General features: G+C 52.8%; 1 pseudogene; it reads right to left on the bottom strand.

Annotated features, from left to right (window-relative positions):
* LOC119103041 (monocarboxylate transporter 10-like) overlaps positions 1–19,843 on the bottom strand; it is a 70,235-nt pseudogene that overhangs the window by 4,261 nt on the left and 46,131 nt on the right.

The following is a 19,843-nucleotide window of genomic DNA, read 5'->3' on the forward strand; positions in this document are numbered from 1 at the left end:
TCATTTATCATCACCCGAGAAACCGTGCAAAAAGGCCCAAATAAGGCCCACTTTACGGGGATTCTTACCCTATGGCGCCGTGCAGAAAGGCCGACATGATGGCCAGGCCGAGACCACTGCCTGACACCACGACCGTCTCCACCAGCTCCCGGCGCCGCTTGAAGTACTGGCCCACCATCAGCGTGGACGCGTCCCGGGTCATGGAGACGCCCACCGCTGGCGGCAGTCACGACTCTCAGGTCACAGGTCACGGGTGACGATCACGGGCCACGGGCCACGGGTGACGATCACGGACCACGGGCCACGGGGCGGGCTGCTGACGAGGGCATCAAAAGTTGAGGTCATGTAAGATGGCTTTGGGCCCGCCAGAAGTCCAGGGAGGCGGCAAACTTTGGTCGTTTTATTGCGCTCCAGTCACCCTCCATAATCCCAAATTAACATTTTCGGCCAACTGGTGCTCTCCCCCTCTTCCCCCCCCCCCCCCGCCCCTGCTCAAGCATTGAATCTGTACCCATGGACCGAAGCTTTCCCCCTGCAAGGATATCATGCCCAGCACGCCTGTTGGCTTGATGGGTAAGCTATGTATGTTGCGCACAAACAGGATTTGGGAGCAAATGGTGCGTCATTATGTCCATAGACTCTGCGGCAGATTTTTCTACAACATACGGTATGAAGAAGCATAAGACTTGGCCCATACCTCATCAAGACAAAAACTTCGACACCTACACAGGCTGACGTCAATGCCCTTCTCTCATTTTTACCGAGTTAGAAATGAATCACTGGCAGGTATGTCGAGCACAAAAACCAACTGAATTTGTTTAGAAATTGGTATTGTACGCCGTCATCTTGCACGACTTGAAATTTTGATGGAAAGATCAGAACATATCTGAATCCATTTCAGTCTATTCCAGTCTCGAATCACAAATCTGAATCCAAATCCAGATACACCTACCACAGGGTTTGATTCCCAAAATGCAGCGAATCCCCAAGTCTAGTCTTTAACCATTCAGGACAATAGCACGACTGTAAAATGCACGCACACTCATAGCTAAACATAGGAATAGGAATCGCAATGCGGTGAGTATACAGCAAAGATACAATTTAACTATTTCCATCAACTGAAAAGTTTTAGGGGTACAAGTCAGCTACTGGAAGATAATTTGAAAAGCTCACGGTTTAGCTGGCGGACTTCATCTTCCATTAGCTTCTTGAGCGACTTAACGTATCAAATTTTACTCAGATGGCCTACTTAATTGACGGCAGATTATCTTTACCGCAAGTTCCATCGTGCGTTAACTTTGCCCACCTTTGCCGACGCCCAGCGTAAAGACTCACTCTGGGTCATTGACAGTCCCATGCTCGCGACAGCTGAAGGACCACCGTACCAGGTGCATCGCGATAGGGTCACTAACTGTGAACGCGCGCTGCAGTGGTCATCCTGACAGCAAACGTGCTGTCGAGACAGTCTCTTGCGGTGTCGGAAACGTAACCTCAGCCGCGTGCTGTGTCCACGCTAGCGGCTAAACAGAAAAGCCCCAGTGGTGGGGGCCCCAAAACAGACTCACCCCAGAATTAAGCATGGACCCGTCCCAGAACAGAGGCCTTGCGTTCACAGTCCAAAAGAACCCGCCGCGCAGTGTCTGTGGCTGTCGCAGCCCCGCTACACACCCCGCGTTCGAAAGGTGCCGGTGGCCGCAGCTCACTCACCAAACACTGCACCGTATGAAAGGAACAGCTGGTGAAACTGAGAGGCGAACGATGTGAAGAGAATGCCAAGCGCAGCCACCAGTCCGCCGATGACGGCCGTCAGCCGCGTGGACTTGCGCCGGCACACGGCGATGGTGAGCGGTGAGATGAAGAGTGAGAAGCCCAGCGACGCCGCTCCCAGCCAGCCTGCAACACACGCCGGTGGCGAGCGGTGAGATGAAGAGTGAGAAGGCCAGCGACGCCGCTCCCAGCTAGCCTGCAACACACGCCGGTGGCGAGCGGTGAGATGAAGAGTGAGAAGCCCAGCGACGCTGCTCCCAGTCAGCCTGCAACATACGGCGGTGGTGAGCGGTGAGATAAGTGGTGAGAAGTCCAGCCAGCCTGCAACACAAAACGATGATAAGCGGTGAGATGAAGGGTGGGAAGCCCAGTGACGCCGTTTCCAGCCAGCCTGCAACATACGGCGGTGGTGAGCGGTGAGATAAGTGGTGAGAAGTCCAGCCAGCCTGCGACACCAAACGATGATAAGCGGTGAGATGAAGAGTGAAAAGCCCAACGACGCTGTTCCCAGGCAGCCTGCAACACACAGCGATGCAGGCACAAATTTTGCAAAGACGATATGGCCGATGTACATCCGTTTTCCTTTGCATGTGACCAGATTGCCTGACACCGTTAAGAGCTGTAACATTTGTGGTACGTATTTACACAGGCCGTTACACTAATCTGTGTTTGGATAACTACTGGGCGTGCTTTTTAGGCTGACTTTTAGCCTGTCACTGTCCGGATCTAGTGAAGTGGTGGATGTGCCTGAGGACACCCTCGTCTAATATCCGTGTGAGGGGACGTGCCCGGGCAGGGGACGGTTTCAGTTCCATGCGCCGACAAATGCCATACCTGCGATGTTCACGAGCTGGTCCCATGAGAAAGTGTGCTCAGATTCAAACTTAGGCTTCACACCAGTGCTTCCTGAATATGCGCATGCTCAAATATGGAGGTAACTTAGTGTTGCATGTGACGTTCCATGTATTCGAGCATTGTCGGGATATGTTCGTCCTGGCCGCGGACACACTTGTCGACCAGCATTATTCACGCATTTCGGCGAAGGAAAAGGCGCGAATTATCCACAAAAGAGCCCAAAAATGAGCAGAAAGCTTGACTCATCTCACGTGTCCTTGGACTTCAGGCGAATGGTTCTGGTGCCCTTGGCCTTTGAGTCCTCGCGTCTCGTGCTCACAATAGCACAGAGGTCCCTCACGCGCGGATCTCCTGTGTCGCGAGCGATGCGGCCGATCTCGGACGCCTGCGCTCCCCACACGCCCAGGTCGGGGCGGCTGTCCTCCGAGACGAGCACCTGGATCGGCGCCCTGGGCCCGGACACACCATGCGGCCACGCCTCGCAGATGCCAGTGCCATCTATACCAAGAGCTTCGCTGGCGCGCCGCAGCACGGCGCCGCCGTCGGGATCGGAGAATGCGCCGAATGACGGACTGCTGCCGCGCCGGTGCAGACGAGGCACGCCAATGAACGACGCCGTCGACGCCGTTACCGGGAACATGCGCTGCATGCGTGCCTGGAATTCGTCGAGCTCGGCGAGCTCCTCCGCGGCAAAGGAAGAGCTGTGTGGCGTCAGCGACCCGTTTCCCGACTCCCGCCCGGCCGCAGGTGGCGCCTCCTCGCCAGGTCGGTTGGGACTGGCGGCGCGGTGCTGACTGGCCCCTGAACTACACCTAGAGCTCGACGGAGTGCCGTCGGCTGTGATTCCGGGGCTGGCGGAGCGACGCTGACTTGTCTCCGAGCCATCGTTCGAGTCCGCTGGGACCACCTCGACTGTTGGTCTGGGACTTGTGGAACACCGCTGAGCTGTCTCCGAGCCATCGTTCGAGTCCGCTGGGACCACCTCGACTGTTGGTCTGGGATTTGTGGAACACCGCTGAGCTGTCTCCGAGCCATCGTTCGAGTCCGCTGGGACCACCTCGACTGTTGGTCTGGGACTTGTGGAACACCGCTGAGTTATCCGCGAGCCCGGGTCAGGACTCGCGGAGGTCCCTCCTTTGGGATGTTTGGGACTGGCAGGGCAACGCTGGCTCATCGGGGACTCAGACCCGCCGACATAGGTGTCCGAGGAGGCATTAATTTGTTCAGCCATCGTTGCTGTGACTGGTGGAGGTGGTTACGCACATGTCAAATGCCTCGCGGCGAACAAAAATGTTATCTCCCCCACCACCCTTAATGCATGCTTTTGCTCTTGGGAGGGCTTTCACGCGGTACTTTCGTCGTCTTGTTACTTTTGTGCCTTGGTTAAGAAATCAACGTCGTATTCTGGCAAGTTCCAAATCAGTTCAATCAGACATGTGGCCAATGACGTGCACATCGCTCAGCACATGGAACACAGCTGTCAGCGCGTTACTAGCCAGAAATTTCGTAGATATTTTCACAGCAAATATGGATGATGCTATACACAATTGCGTACTAGTAATGAGCACTCTCCGAAAAAAAGTTCAGCAGTTTACACGACGAGTGGGAGCGATATATTCTGTATTCAATATAATATTTCCCACAGCCCATGCAGTCTGTGCGGCAATACCGAGATTTCAAAATCACGAGTTTTTTGTAGGCAATACGCCTCCAAACGGGTCAACTTTTGGGATGTTTCCTCGCCTGTACGTCTGGCTGTATTCCTGTCCATGATGTATTTAATTTGCTTATAGGATGTGCATACTGCGCCTATATCTTGCATTGAAGAATGCATACTTAATTTCGTTGTTGAAAACGACGGAATTTCTGTTTTGTTTAGGGCCATATATGGACACGGTCCTCTATTCCGTTGATCAGTGACGCAACGGAACTACTTTTTAGCGATGGCGTAATGAACTCTTATTACTTTTCCGAAATGCAAAGAAGCGAAAAGCTTACGCTATTGTTGACGAATGAACAAGGGCTACTTTGTTAACGTGTTCCATGGGCATGATTTCCGTGAGCAATTAGGTATGACACATGTGACATAAATGTGAACTTTAACTGCAAGAATATCGTGGTTACAATGAAAAAACTGAAATACAATGAGCTTTGACTGCAGATTTTGTTTTGAATATGCACAAACAAGCAGCCAATGAATTCTACAACTTTTGACCTACAAGAGCAGTGGACCTTTGCAGGTGCATTTATTTCTGACGATGAAACCAATGACGATTCCTCCAAAGCAAGCAAACAACCTAGCAAGACATAAACCAAGCGTATTCTTACCTCTCTCACGATCGGTATAATACGAGTGGGTGATGGGTTAGGGAAGTTTTCTACACAGTGATTGTATCCGGGCAAAGCAACTAAAATAAAATAGCTGAGATCTCAGTATCTCGACAGTGGCCGCCCACTCCGTGTGAAGGGAATCATTGCCCATTCTTGGTCACCATGGCAGATATTTTTGATGCAATGCGTGTGTTGCGTGCAGTGAATGTGAAATAACTTTCCAGGTGGCACCTGGCGCTGACCTGCTGGCGCTGTCTTCATGGGCATCTGTCTTTCCCCAGGCATGATTTTGACTACATCGCTATGCCCCCCTTGAGACCCTCATATCCCTCCCCTGAGGATGTTTCCCCCCCCCCCATCCCTGTTTGGGGACGCCCCAGGTACACTTTTAACACAATGTTGTCGCAGGGGTCAAAATATCACGGTATCACGGTGATGGTTTACTTGCATCACATATGTGAAAGCAGTCGCAATGCTGTACCCGTTTTTCTAATGGGCCTCCTGTCGTTCTCTAAGGCAAGCTCTAAGCTTTCTACGCTTGTTTGTACGCGAGCTATGTGCAAATTAGCACACCAATGACAGTGCTTGTTTATTACCGAGTTTATGGCTTGTATCGACGCCGCGCTCGACCGGAATTATAGGCGCAAACGAACGGAAGGTAAGGCGGAAGGCGGGAAGAAACAGATCCGTGAAGAGGGACGTGGAACATTCACAAGGTACTCAAAACACTTTCAGACACTCACCCCAGACACTCAAAAGAGAGTGAGCACGGTTGGGTGAATTCCGATAATGTTATCAATGTTGAAGGTGCAACGGAAAATTCAGGTTTCACACAAACGTCTAAGGACACCAGAAAGATGAGGCTCCAAGAAACATGGGAAGATCGCAATGGGCGCTTGTGTCAATCAGTCACGAAAAACACAGCTCACTGAGGCATTAAGTAGGATCAGAAATATAACGACCCTAAACACACACACATACGCACACACACACACACACACACACACACACACACACACACACACACACACACACACACACACACACACACACACACACACACACACACACACACACGCATACACAAGAGCTTCCAAAAATACTAGTACCTTTAGAGACAAATGAGCCCCTGAGCCATCAGTTGCGATCTAAAATATTAGGAGCATAAAGAAAACGTTCCCAACCCCCAGACGGCATCCCAAAGAATATTAAAACGGTAAATGAACGGCAAAGAACGGTCTAGAACGCACCAAAACGGCAAATGAACGGTAAATCCCAATGCAAAACGTTACAATATGACGAGGGTTACTCCGCATGATCGTGGACAGCGAAATGCAGAAAGACAGATTGCCGCGGAAATGTGCAAAAGAAAGACAATGTGCCGCGGAAATATGCAAGAGAAAGACAAAGTGCCGCGGAAATGTGCAAAAGCAGCCAAAGTTCTGCGCAGTGCGGTGAAAATCAGCCGTTACAGAGCACCCGAGGTCAAAACCTACCATAGCACCTCGGAGTGTGAATGGGTCCCTTGGAAAGCCCACAGACCCCTCAGAATGCAAAAGGTTATGATGATCGTGGTGGTATTGAGCAGCTCTTCGACTTCTAAAGCCATTCCACGCGCGATCTTCGAAGGTTTTTCCACCGACATCGCACGCGACTCTCATTTCTCGACAAGACCTGCCCACGAGAGGTCATTCCGTCCGACACGTGTGACGCTTCCCCGACTTTGAAGGGCTCATTGGAATACAGCAGGGGCCTCTTAAAGCCTAATTAGTACGTGAATGCCTTGGTTGGCAATTGTATGCACTGTGGTGTTCGTACTCGGGTTTAGTGACGTCACGTGTGGGCAGCCCATCCTGCCGTTCGATATGCCGATTACGGCAACCTTGCCTGTGAGTGTGGATACGCCAAGTCGGCGCGGTGTGCGCGTGTCCGGAGAAGAATAGATCGTTTGATTGGTTTAATCGTGTGTGCCAACGAACCAAGGACTTGACATGCACTACATGTCCGACAAATTGCGAAGGCTGCTCGTGTTCAACAAATTTGGAACTGCTCCACATATTTGACGTATCAGACCTTAGCAAGTAATCGCGTGACATTCCGCTTCCGCCCTCGGTGCCTACTGCGTGCATGAGACCACGACGCTCACGTGGTGCTGGTTGAACATCTTCGCAAAGGCGGAGCTCCTCCGGCTTTGACAGCCTATAGCTCTCTGATCGATAACAAAATCGTAAAAGCCTACCGGAATGAGTTCTTCCTTATCGGACCCGGTTGGTCGAGTCAATTTGTCTGGTACAAACGCTCCACGTATAAAACGGCGTTGTTCTCTATGTCAGACAAAAGGCACGATAACGCATATATTCGTAGAGATGTAAAATGGGAGGCAATTCAGGTTTTGCCTATGGTATTAAGGTTATACACATTTAACTCCTTAAAAAGATGTATTTCTCGTTAAAACGAGTTATATGTGGACTGGACAAAACCGTCGTGTCCATCCTGAGCAACTGACGTCCATCATTTTTACCTGAAACGAAACCTTACATTCGACAACGCTCGAGTAATAAAATTAGTGCAACGCACTGAACCCTACAGGTGGTCGGTGTAAGATGCACCACAACGGTTACAGCTTAGCATCGCAGCAGCACAGCACCCGCACGCCACCCGAAGGAAAACATCGAGGCTGCATGCAAATCAGGTGGGATGATGAAACAATTTGTTTACCCTCTTCGGCAACAGACCATGACTTGATAAACTAATATCCGCAATGGCCAGTACACGGCGGTTGTTGTTGGACCCTTCTAAGGGTTTAGGCAGCATATCATTGCCGTACCTGAGTCACAAGCCGACCTTCAAAGGCTCGCGATCAATGAACTGAACGCAAGATTACGTTGTCATTACAGTTATACCGCGCTCAGGACGGGCTGTGAATCAGTGGCATCAATGATCTATTCACGGAAGCCAAGATTGCCCTGTGGTTACCATGATACTGCGCACGGGACGGGCTGTTAGTCTGTGATGTCAGTTCAATGACACTCATGGGGAAAGGTTTCCTACGACATTAGCACGGGACATGCGGACGGCATCTTGTCATCCCCAAAGGATCGAATCATTTACGTTGCTGAACATTCGCTGAAGGATTTATTGTGTTTTACCATTAACTTATCACACAGGGAAATGGCACGTGACGCACTGAAGTCAATTTACCCGATGGTGAAGAATGTCGGACACCAGGCATGTTTCCAATGAGCAAGGGTTGTAGAAGATAAAAAGTGGTGTTTTCGACTAGCTTCGTAAAGTAGAAGTAAACGTTGTGTGCCCTACATCAGGAATTCACTTGGTGGGGATCTCCACACCCAACGTCGAGAGGCTAGTGGGTTATATCGGCGGAGAAACCCGTTTTGGTTACCGTAAACCCGAAACCCGTTTGGTTTGGTAAACCCGTGACCATGTTCTCTGGTTAGTCCTCCCAACTTATTTTGAGAAACTACCACTGTGCCCTTTATCGCTTCATTGTACTAGGTACATTCGTAAACATTCACTAGTATGGATGGCGGGACCGTGGGGCGAGGCAGGTGATCCAGTCATACCATCTCCGGCAAAGTTAAACAATAGCACCATGACGCTGCAGGCAAAAACAAGGGCAAAAGACACGTTTATCCCTCATCTTCCGATGTGACCATCGTAACAGGTTAAATATGCAATGCCATGTGGCGCATCGTTACAGGTCAAAAAATGTGTCTCATCTTAGGGTGTGAACCAAGCAAATAGACGGGGGCGTCAATGCGTGCATTTGATTCTCGTGGGTGGGTGCAATCCCGTCAGATGGATGGCCCAATCAGTGAAGTGTCTGTTGTTAAAACTTGACGACGTATATCAGCCTTATGTTCTATGTACTGTGGGGCTTAGTACAGCGACAATATCGGGTGGAGTGATGTTTCTGCCCAGATCAATGCCCAAGCCATTGATAACCAAATTATTCGGCCTATTTTAGAAATAGGCCGAATAGTACCGCCACAAATATTACCGCCAAAATAGGCCGAATAGTACCACCGCCCTTCAGTACCGCCACAAAGAAGCCAGAACATGTGCAGCAGTCACGTGGGTTCGAAACGCCTTGACACCTTGCTGCTGTCGCCACGCCACCCACACTAGTGTCAATAACGCGTCTTGTTGCGGCTGCTCAGTTGCCCTAAACCTTACCGTCGCCTTTAACACATGAGATAAATTGGCAATGTTGTGCTACGCGCGGCTTTTTTAGCGTTGGCTCTAACGTCGATACATCTCATGATGAAGGCAATGTGCATTCTTTGTTCATTGACTGGCCGCTGCTGCTAGGCAACCACCTTTTTGTCACATTTAGGCTGAAAATGCGTGTGCTAGGGAGCGACATGGTTTATTTGGCCACCGATATCAAAGCCTTGACGCGCGCCCGGGTGGCCGGCTAGATACCCTTCGCTCGGGTGAGGGTCAATTTGACCCCCGTGAGATCTCGGGAACTAAGAAAGCTAGAGACACCAAATTTACAGGGTGTCCTGACCTGTACGTAAACTCGCTTAGGTCAAATTTTGAGCTGCCTAGGTCATGAACTTCAGTTCACATAAGGTAAAACAAGGTCAAATTCCAGGTTGGTCTCCAAAGTGCCCCCAGAACCTAGACAACTGTTTCTTAGCAAAAGCTCAAGGCCCCATTTAAGGTCAGTGACCTTTTTTGACCTTTCGAAGGTCATGGTGACCAAAATCATACGAGACTGTTCTGAGTTTTGCATTTGAATAACCCACAAAGATTACGCTAAGCAGCATGTTCCTAAAAACAATTGTCAACCCGCGTCATCTTAGGTCAATGACCCTTTCTGACCTCTTAGAATTCAGCGGAAGATGCATAATGCGGTTCCTGCTGTCAATAAATTTGAAATGAACACAACTATCCAATACAGCAAGTCCTAGAGTAATAAATCAGGTTGGTTGTGACCTTGGTCTGACCTTCATACCTTGCCTTAGGTCAACGTAATTTGCCCATTCAATATTTTTAGTGCCTAAGAAAGTATCTCAGAGACGCATGGCTTCGTGAAACACTCCGCTATTGTATCAGATTGGACGATTCCCTAGAAATTGCCTCCCCTGAAACCATGGCCTGACTTTGACCTGCCATAGGTCAGCGACCTTACATGACACATCTAAATTTTTATGTCAAACGATCCGTTATTCAATTGCCTACAGCAATGCAAAATTTGGCGCGACTACGCCGCGCTGTTCGGAAGTCACTCTGGGAAAACCTTCGGGGGGTCAATTTGACCCCCTCCCGAGCGCGTGTTAAAACAGGCCACCTGCCCTCCAATAGTTTTGAAGCTTGTTTTAGGTCATGGTTTTGTCATTTGGATTTGTGTTATGTACATTTGTATTAGGTTCCGCTACTTGCAAATGAATTAGTGGGGGCAATCCAGGGGATGGGCTTCAAACAAACCAATGAGAACTTTCGCCTGGGGCCTGATGTTTGTGAAAGACCAGATGACATTCAGAAACCTAGACCCTGGTGATTACGAAAACATAACTGGACATCAGAATACAGCGTCTCGCTTTCTCAAAAGATTCAGCGGGAGTTAGAAACCAGCGATGAGGGTCAGGTATACAGCAGGTTGCAGGACACGTACGTAGCACAAGCTCGGCATGGGTGAAACTAACTATCCTTTTGGGAGTCTCTTTTTCTCCCTCCCCTCCCCAGGTTTGTCTCGGCACCCAATGTGCGATAACCCCACTATAAAGGCAACACTTTATGCGTACAAAGCACAAAAGGCAGGTTCAGATTGAAAGGCTGTTCTTCGTCTCCCCTTCCCTTCAAAGAAAGACTAATGAGCTTCGCCACCGGCGCTTAATTGTAGGCACAACGCTCAAAGCGTCTGATCCATCCCGGTGCCCCGCTGCGTGGGGCCACCTGGCTGGGACACACGGAGCGCTGTACGGCAGCCACTGACTGGCTGAGTCTCGAGGTGCGCGCCGAGAGGACTTTGGAGCTCGGAGCTCCCCCCCCCCCCCCCGACCACCACTCAGCAGTAGAACTCATTTTGCCGTTTCATCGAAGGCAAGCCACGCCACAGCGCTGATCCACCGAAAGCCAGCCACATCACCGCGTAGATCCACCACAGGCGAATCACATCACTGTGGCTCCACCGTGGGCCAGCCACAACATCGCGCAGATCCACTGTAAGCCAGCCACATCATCGCGCGGCTCCATCGTAAGCCAGCCCCACCTTTGTGCGGCTCCACCGTAAGCCAGCCACATCATCGCGCTGCTCCACCACAGGCCAGCCACGCCACCGCGCGGATCCGCCGCAGGCCAGCCCACCTTCGCGCGGATCCGCCGCAGACCAGCCACGCCAGCACGGCCGCGCGGCCGGACGGCGCGGCCGTCGCTGCCGACTCGGCCCGGCCAGAGGACAGCCGGCGCGAGCGTGGCCGGCGATGGGCGGCCGGAGCGCGCCGCGGCGCCCGGCGCCGGCAGATACGGCCTTCGATGACGGCCATCAGCGGCCCGCTGGGCCGGCCCGTCGCGTAACGTCGCCCCAACGGACGGCCGGCGACGGCCGCAACGGGCTGTCAGCACAGCCAATAACGGCCGGATGGCATGGGTCTGATGGCGCCGCCGGCAGACCAGGCCAGCTGCCGCACGTCGCCCAGACGCCAGACGACCTCGCATTGAATCAGCCGAACGGCGGCGGGCACGGTGCAAATTTACGCCGATCGAAAGTTTGCCTAAGAATTGTTCAGACGTGGTGTTTCACGCGCAGGAGAAAGTCGCAGTCGTTTTCCAAAGAGTATAAAGTCGATGCAAATCTGGCTTCCGAGTGAATGGATGCTGGCGCCCCAGTTTGTCCCTAAAATAGATGCTGAGCGAGCAAAAGTAATGCGTTGGTGTCATGGTATTCGTGGTGTGTACAAACTGTAGGGCTGCGTGACGTGAAATAGCTTTATCCTGACAAGTGCATTTGTCAACTACCCTCGTTCAAATGTGGCCATGGATTGTTACGCCACATGATGACCTGGCTTCACTCGGGTGATGGGAGGACACCCAATGACTTGACCCAAAACATTCCAGGCATATGTCGCGCCCTAGCATAGCCTAAACACTGGGGAATTGGGGGATCTATTTTTAGTTCCCAGGGTAATTGCGATTTTCTCCATCATTCATTGGCTATTCGTCTACTGGCACAGCCCAAGCACTAGGTAATTCGGGAATTTGCATTTAGATACCAGACCTATTACTCCTTTCCACGTCATTCATGGGCTATATTTGAAACTCACTCATTCAATCAGCTATTTTCAAACCGGATTTGCATCGATCACAAGACGGTTTCGTATGGGACGAGGCACCACGATTGAATGGTTTAAGACCACTCATGGTACGGCAACTGTCAATCAACACTGCTCGGCGGGTATCGCTTTCGCGTGTAACAATTACATTTCACCGGGCGTCGCGGCTTCCATGTGATAACGTGTCGTATTTCGCCCCGTCCCGACAGCCATCAATTCTGCACAGAGTGGGGCTTGCAAGATCCTTAAATTGCAGCGTTCCGGGCCATTACAGGACGTGACAGAGTCGGAGCGGAAGTGCAATCACATTACTCGACGGCACGTTGGGAACTGGGCTCGTGCGTCGCACACGGCGCCTTTTGGGATAAAAGGAGCCGCTGACCGGGCAGACGCAGGGCAGTTTTGGCGGGTATTATTGGCGGGGCCGGCCCGCGCTCGGCCTTTTTGCCGCCCTTATCTCGGCACAACCGCCGCCTGACGAACGTGGCAAAAACAGTGTGGACCATAAGCAATGGGAACGATTACAGTTTTTCTGTGGTCCGTCCAGTGGTATTATGTTGGGGACGAAGAAGCTGCAAAAATATCAGGTATTTTCCTTACTTTTGGACGTAAGAGAGTTCGTAGCGTTTTTAGGAAAAATGGTTTTCGAAGCCGCATCCTAAAAAATGAACAGACAACGTCTCCACCTCTTGGAAGCGTTTGTTTCCATAGCCGATGCATGATGTACAGACCAACAGCATTCGCTCAATATTGGAGATGTAATCATTTCTGTGCTTTTTACAGTACTGACTAGAGAACAGACATAACATCCGTCACATCTCTGACTGACGAGACTGCGGAAACAGCTTGGCCTGTGTGATGTTTTTTTACGGCGACGATGCGAAAAACGTTGATGTGGCAACAAACGTTAGGGGTAGGTAAGGTAAACACGCCAGTTAATTCTGTGACCATTCACGCAAACTCAGTGGAACACATTGCTTAGATCTTCAGTGGCTAAACCAATGCCTGAGACAGGCTGAGGGAACGAAGGGGGCGCCAGGAGGCTCTCCTCCTCCTCTCCCAGAGAGGGGTGGCAGGCGGTTCTCCTCTCCTAGAGCGAGGCGCTAGGAGGCTTTCCTTTCCCAAAGCGGAGCACCAGTAGGCTCTCCTCTCCCAGAGCGAGGCACCAGGAAGCTTTCTTCTCCCAGAACGGGGGGCTAGGAAACTCCTTTCTCTCAGAGCGGGGAGCCAGGAGGCTCTCCTCCTCTCCCAGAGCAGGGCACTAGGAGGCTCTCCCCTCCCAGAGTGGGGCACTAGGAAACTGCCCTCTCCCAGAGTAGGACGCCAGGAGGCTCTTCTCTCCCAAAGAGGGGGAGGGCCAAGAGGCCCTCCTCCTCTCCCAGAGCGGAGCGCCAGGAGACTCTCCCCTCCCAGAGCGGGCCTGCGAGCCGGTAGGAAGGAGCAGAGCCCGGGGGGGGGGGGGGGCGGCCACCAGCCCATCAACAGGGCGGTGACGCCGGCGACAGGGCAGTGACAGCGGTGTCAGGGCGGCGGCACGGCGGCGGCAGCCGTCGTCGGCCGCGCGCCGGCGGCTGGCGGTGACGGAAGGCCGAGCGGCGTGTCACGCGCGAGCGATCGCCACGCCGCCGCTGCCAAATATCGGCGGGCACCGCCGGAGCGGCTATCAACGGCCCAAGCACGCACATTAGGCGAGCGGCGCGTCATCTGGGGCCGCTGGCACGCTCTTCGGCGGCCCATCAACTGAGCCGCGCACCACGCGCAGCATAGTCGGGAATGGACTGCATACAGATGTCGTGACTGAGCGGCCGTCGTGACAACGACCAGCGTCTCTGATGCGTAACCCGGTGACGATTTAGACAAGTGCAACGCACGGCCGTCAGCAGCCATTAGCGGTGCCTGCACAACAGCAGCGAGAGAGAGAGAGAGAGAGAGAAGAGAGAGAGAGAGACGAGAGATGAGAGAGAGAGAGAGAGAGAGATGAGAGAGAGAGAGAGAGAGAGAGAGAGAGGAGAGAGAGACGAGAGGAAGACGAGCGAGAGGAGAGGAGAGAGAGAGAGAGAGAGAGAGACAGAGAAGAAGAAACGAGAAGAGAGACAGGGAGGGGGAGAGGGGAGGGAGAGAGGGAGAGAATGGAGGGTGGTGGATCTTACAGTCACACGCGACACCAACCCACGGCGCTTGACTAACGTCCGACGCTGCCCTCCGCTACAGGTGACCGCTGGAGCCACTCCGCCTCCGGAGCGGGCGGCATCTCGCTCTTTGCAGGCCACTGCATTACACGGAGGCTGCAAGTCACAGCGGGTCGCCCGCTAAGCGGTGACCGGCACATAAACAACAGCGGCCACGTGTATCGGCATGCGGGATCGCGCGTCTGCCGCGGCGCCAGGCCACTAAATCAAACAGGAGGGAGTCGCCTGGAGGAGCGACTGGCGGCTCGCCCCCGCGCCGCATTGGCCGCGGCCGGGCAGCGGCCCGACGGCGAACAATGCTTTGCGACCACGGCGGCGTGCAGCGGCGTGCCGATAGACGATGCCCGGCCAGCGGTCAGCGCGCCCGCGAGGTGCTCCGCGGCCGGGCGGCCGGGCGGCGCGCCGCGCTGACCCACCGCTGGTGCAGCGGCGCGTCGGGCAGCGTATGACGTCACGGCGGGGTCTGTAGCGATCGGGGCCGGCGAGCTGGCGCGGCGACGTCGGCGCGCGTTGAGGTAAGGGCGATGAGCCAGGGCTCTAGGGAGGGCTCGGGGGCGCCGCAGCTGAGCCGGCGAGCGGGCATGCAAGGGCGCTGCTTGGTGGACTCGTGTGATGAGTGGACGGATCACGAGCAGGTTCATCGAGAAGAGAGGTCACGGAGGACGGATCTGAGACAAGAAAGCGGCCATTGGAGATATGCGAAGTATGGCCCGTCATGGAGATGCTGTGCGAAGTAGGATGGCCATTGGAGATTGCTGTGCGAAGCATGAACGGCCATTGGGGGGCTGCGAAGTATGGATGGTCTTGAGGTGCTGTGGAAGCGATGAGCGGCCATGGAGGGGCGTGTGCGAAGTTGGATGGCCATTGGAGATGCTGTGCGAAGCATGAACGGCCATTGGAGGGGCTGTGCGAAGTATGGATGGTCATTGGAGGTGCTGTGTGAAGCATGAGCGGTCATTGGGGAAGCAGTGCGAGCGTGAGTGTCCATTGCGAAGTTTCGGGAACAAGTGCATGGTGCCGACGTGGCTTGCTACAGGGAGACCTTGAGTGGAGAATGAGTAGCCGTGGATTGAGCCTTGGTAACGGACGAGGAAGAACTAATAATGTATTGACACAGCCGTTCTCAAGTGAAATATCCATGCCACGAATACAGCACTTTTAAATCTATAGATGCTCTCCCGCATCTTTCGCATGGCAATAGCTGTCTTCATAAGCTCAACGGAAGCATGTTTTAGCATATCATCGTCACCAACATGGTTTGCCGCACACAGACCAGCCTGCAAACCGCAGTTGCTTCTTCATTAGCTTCGGTTGTCCGAGCCGCATCTATTTATAAGCATCCTGAGAGGCGTATCATTAACCGGCAGAATGAGTTAGGATACAGCGCGGGCTACAACACCGCAAATCACCTCGTCTAATTATATTTCGCTGATACAATAATACGAGAATAGCGTGGCACCGCAGCCTGCATACCAATTCGTGTTCGCTGGCTGAGGAGGCACAGTTGACAGTGCACTATCGCGAGGGCAAGAACCGCTGGCAGATGTCGAGTCACCGGCCCGCTGCGCGGTTCCCGTAATTGTTATTTTAAGAATCAACACGGCGACCGAGCCGCTACTCGCCAATTGCTGCTAACGAGCGCGCCGCCAGGCATTGCAAGATAAGCGCCAACAATACACTGCCCACTGCATGATTTACCGGAGGGAGCCGGTCGTGAAGCCGGCGCCGCTCAATGAAGGCGTGGACTGGGTTGTGCAGCGCTGTCGGCTCGCGTGCTTCGGTGCTCGGGGCCCGGGGCTGACAGCCTGGTCTCAGGTACGCCGGCTGACCGACGGCATTCACGGATATTCGGCTGATGTTTACTGGTGTGCGTGCTCATGCTGTTGAACAGGCTTTAACCAGGGTTGCTTATAACGACTTGCACGCACGTGCCGCCTGCGTAGGCTTCCAATAATGCCAGTCTCGGTACAAAAAGCTCGTCTTCATTAAGTGTTTCGTGTGTATGTAGGGTATGTCTGTTCAAATACATATCGGGCATTCATAGCACGCACAGACTTATACTGCACACCACATTGGGCGTGATGTTCATCCTGTATAATTCACAACTATGACTATCTGGCACTGGATCGAATTATCAGCGTGTTCGAAATAGACGCTTTGAGAGTTTTGAAATGCACTCGTCGGGGAATTTCGTGAGCAGATAGGTGGAAACGTCAACAAAGAACCCGTCCTCCGCTCCTCACACATGCCATTGGACTCGGGCTCCCGCCCAGTGAACTCGCTCCGTAGCTAGCTGAGCTAGAGGATCCCGACAGGCCCGTCCCACGAGCCTGGCTTTCCCATTCCCAGGAGTTCTCTGATGTGTTCTCGTGATGCGCTGCGGACAGCCTATGCCGCCGCCGGAGTGCTCGCCCACCCAGGCCCGCCAATGCCGGTGCCCGGCTCTGCATTAGGAGCGAGCAAATGCGCGCGACGCTGCCCCCCGCGCACGCCGAGACAAGTGATGAACGACGGCGTCCTTGTCAGGACCTTTTAATGCCTCTGTTCCGGGCTTTGTTCGTCTGCTTGCGCTCGCCCGCCCGGTGAAAGGGGTACCGCGCACGCAAAAACCCCTGACGAGAGCTGCAGCAGCTCCGCCGTCGGCCGAGCCGCCGCCGGCGCCGCGGCCGGGCCGGAAGGGGCCGTCTGTCACTGTCGGCCGGCGGGGCGCGGTGTCACCGCCGTGTCACGACACGGTGGCCCGCCGTGAGCGGCGCCCCGCCCGGATTGGGTGTCGCGCTGATGGATGGGTTGCCGGCGGATCGGGAATCGGATCGGGCGGGTCAGATTGCAGCCGACGCACGGAGTCGGACCCGCTGAGCACTCGCCGGTAGATCGGCCGGCCGGCGCCGGACATCGACAAGCCGGGCTTGGACGAGCGGGTCGAGTAGCTCGAATCAATCTAGAAGAAACTGCAGGAGATGTCTTAATTTCCTCATCATGCAGTGACCGCCAAGCAAAGGAACACAGCGAACTTAAAACCCTCAACACCTACAAAAGAAGCATATGTTGGGTGCTCGCATGGGGGCCAATTTGCCGCCCACAGTTTTTCCAAATTAGCTTTTGAACAGCGTGTCGCAGCCGCGCCAAATTTTTTATGCATGTAGGAAGCTCAATAGACGTTCGTTCCGTATGCAACAATAAATGTACCTTGTAAAGTCGCTGAATTGAGGCAGATCAAAATCCGGCTTTGGCTGTCAGAGAAGCTAATTCCTAGGGCATTGCTCACTTCGATGCAAAACAGAGTGTTAGGAGAAACCAGACATTTTTCAGCTAATTTCTTCGACAAAAAGACAGTTGATTTTAGGCTAACAACCAACCCCATTGACTATAAAGTCAGCTATGAAGATGAGATCGAGACAAAAAACAGATTGCTCTTATACTGTATAGCGTGCCTTAATACATCGTTTTTGACGGTCGTTTCCAATCTACTGATTATGGAACCGTCAACAGACATCTAATTGAGCTTTATAAGGGTCAGAAAAGGCCACCGACTTGGATAGCACCAATGCATCTTATGTGTTTAGGTACATACCATCCAGCGTAGTCATTGTCGCCTATTTCAGTTCAAATATTAAATGAGTCTCGAAGATTTCTGGTTGCCTTGTCTTTATGAAGATTAAACAAGGTCACACCTAAAATGAACACCAGCGTCCGTTCGCTTAGAAGAGGTATATCGCTTAGAGGTACTTAAGTGGTTGCATGAGAAAGTCGGAGGGCACTTCGGATATTAGTCTGGAGTAAAGCCTTGATTGACCTTATTTAACCCGAATGCCATGATTTAGGAATCTTTATAGAACTTCATAGAAGTGGATGACATACAGAGCTACCTGCCCCGTGAATTTGGTGTTCCTAGCTCTCTTACTATTTGAGATCTAAAGGGGCTAAATTGACCCCCTACAAACTTGTGGGGCCCACGGGCGCGCCGCATTCAACCGCGCGTGCGAGCGCTTATTAAATATGATGCGAAAGGTCAGCCTGAGCGATGCTAGGTCCTGTGCGCAAAACTGCCCCAATCACCATGAAATCATCAAAACCGTAGCCGTGATTAGAAAACAGTAGCCATGATTAGAAAACGGTGGCGTGTACAGCAAAATGCTTCATAAGCATCAGAGCCAGTGCATTCGTTTGTTGAAGTCCAGTATCAAGCACTTAATCGCACTGAGAATGGACTGTGAACGCTCAAGAGAATCGTACGGTATACTGTATACAATTTGAAAAGACTGACAAATCCTATCTGAGTTTGAAAAGACTGACAAATCCCATCTGAATTACTTGCTACCCTTTTCATTCGAAGGGAAGATGGTATGCACAGAATACAGCAAAAAGTGTAGCCAATAGACCTGTTTCGTACTACTTAAAACGCCGTTCGGACCCAGCAGTGGTTAAAATGTGGGCAAGGTTCACAAAATATATAATCACTGTTTGGATCACAGATTCCTGTGAACTACAAAACAGGCGTTTTGGTAATCAAAATGGTTTATACCATATTTTACTGGTCATTGTTTGCAATGGGAGATATTCCTCTCACCACGGTTGCAACTTTAACTGCGATCATTTTCTACGAAGAGCATCTTCACCTTTTATTTGGCCATTACACTTTGCATCATAACGTCTTACCAACGATGAACTCCAATACAACTGCCAGTCAGTCGTCGATATTTACTTCGCAGATCAAAGAAGGTCATCTGCATAAGGTCAGGTTTTATAGCTTGAACTCACATTGCCCGTCTTCTAAATGTTTTGTAGGACACGAGTTACGGCGGTATCGAGATAGAGTCTGTTCTCTGCATACAAAGATTGGAGAAGCGGCCAGTATTTACAATGACACTATTGCAGATGACATAAGGATGCAAAAACTAATGTGAATGACACGCGAAAAATGGCCTTGATGGCCATTGGCTTTTGGCCACATCAGTGAGTTCTACCACACCACCATCAAAGCGCCGCCGTCACGTGTCAAACGAGCACGTCCCTGTCACCATGGGTGCGCCACTTCCGCCGCGGGCGCGAACTCACCTAGCGCCAGCGGCTGTTGCTTGAAACAGGTGATGATCGGGCCGACCAGTACACCCACGCTCAGCTGCAGGCCGTGCACCAGCACGTTGACGAGCGCGTGGCAGAGTACCACCACCCATCCCCAGTCGCCCTCCAAGTAGTAATGCTGGGCCATGGTGGCCGTGACCACGCGGCGACCGGCCTGCGCGCTGGCCGGGCGCGCCGCCGTCGCCGCCGCCGCCGCTGGCGCGCCACACTCGCCGCTGACCGGCTCCGAGTCCAGCCCGGAGTCCTGCAGACCGGAGCTGAGTCCACTGCCGCGCCGCTCGACCGGCGGCCGGCCCAGCGACGGCAGCGACGCCG

This window comes from Pollicipes pollicipes, unplaced genomic scaffold, assembly GCF_011947565.3.
Source record: "Pollicipes pollicipes isolate AB1234 unplaced genomic scaffold, Ppol_2.1 Scaffold_5724;HRSCAF=6776_pilon_pilon_pilon, whole genome shotgun sequence".
Taxonomy (NCBI): domain Eukaryota; kingdom Metazoa; phylum Arthropoda; class Thecostraca; order Pollicipedomorpha; family Pollicipedidae; genus Pollicipes; species Pollicipes pollicipes.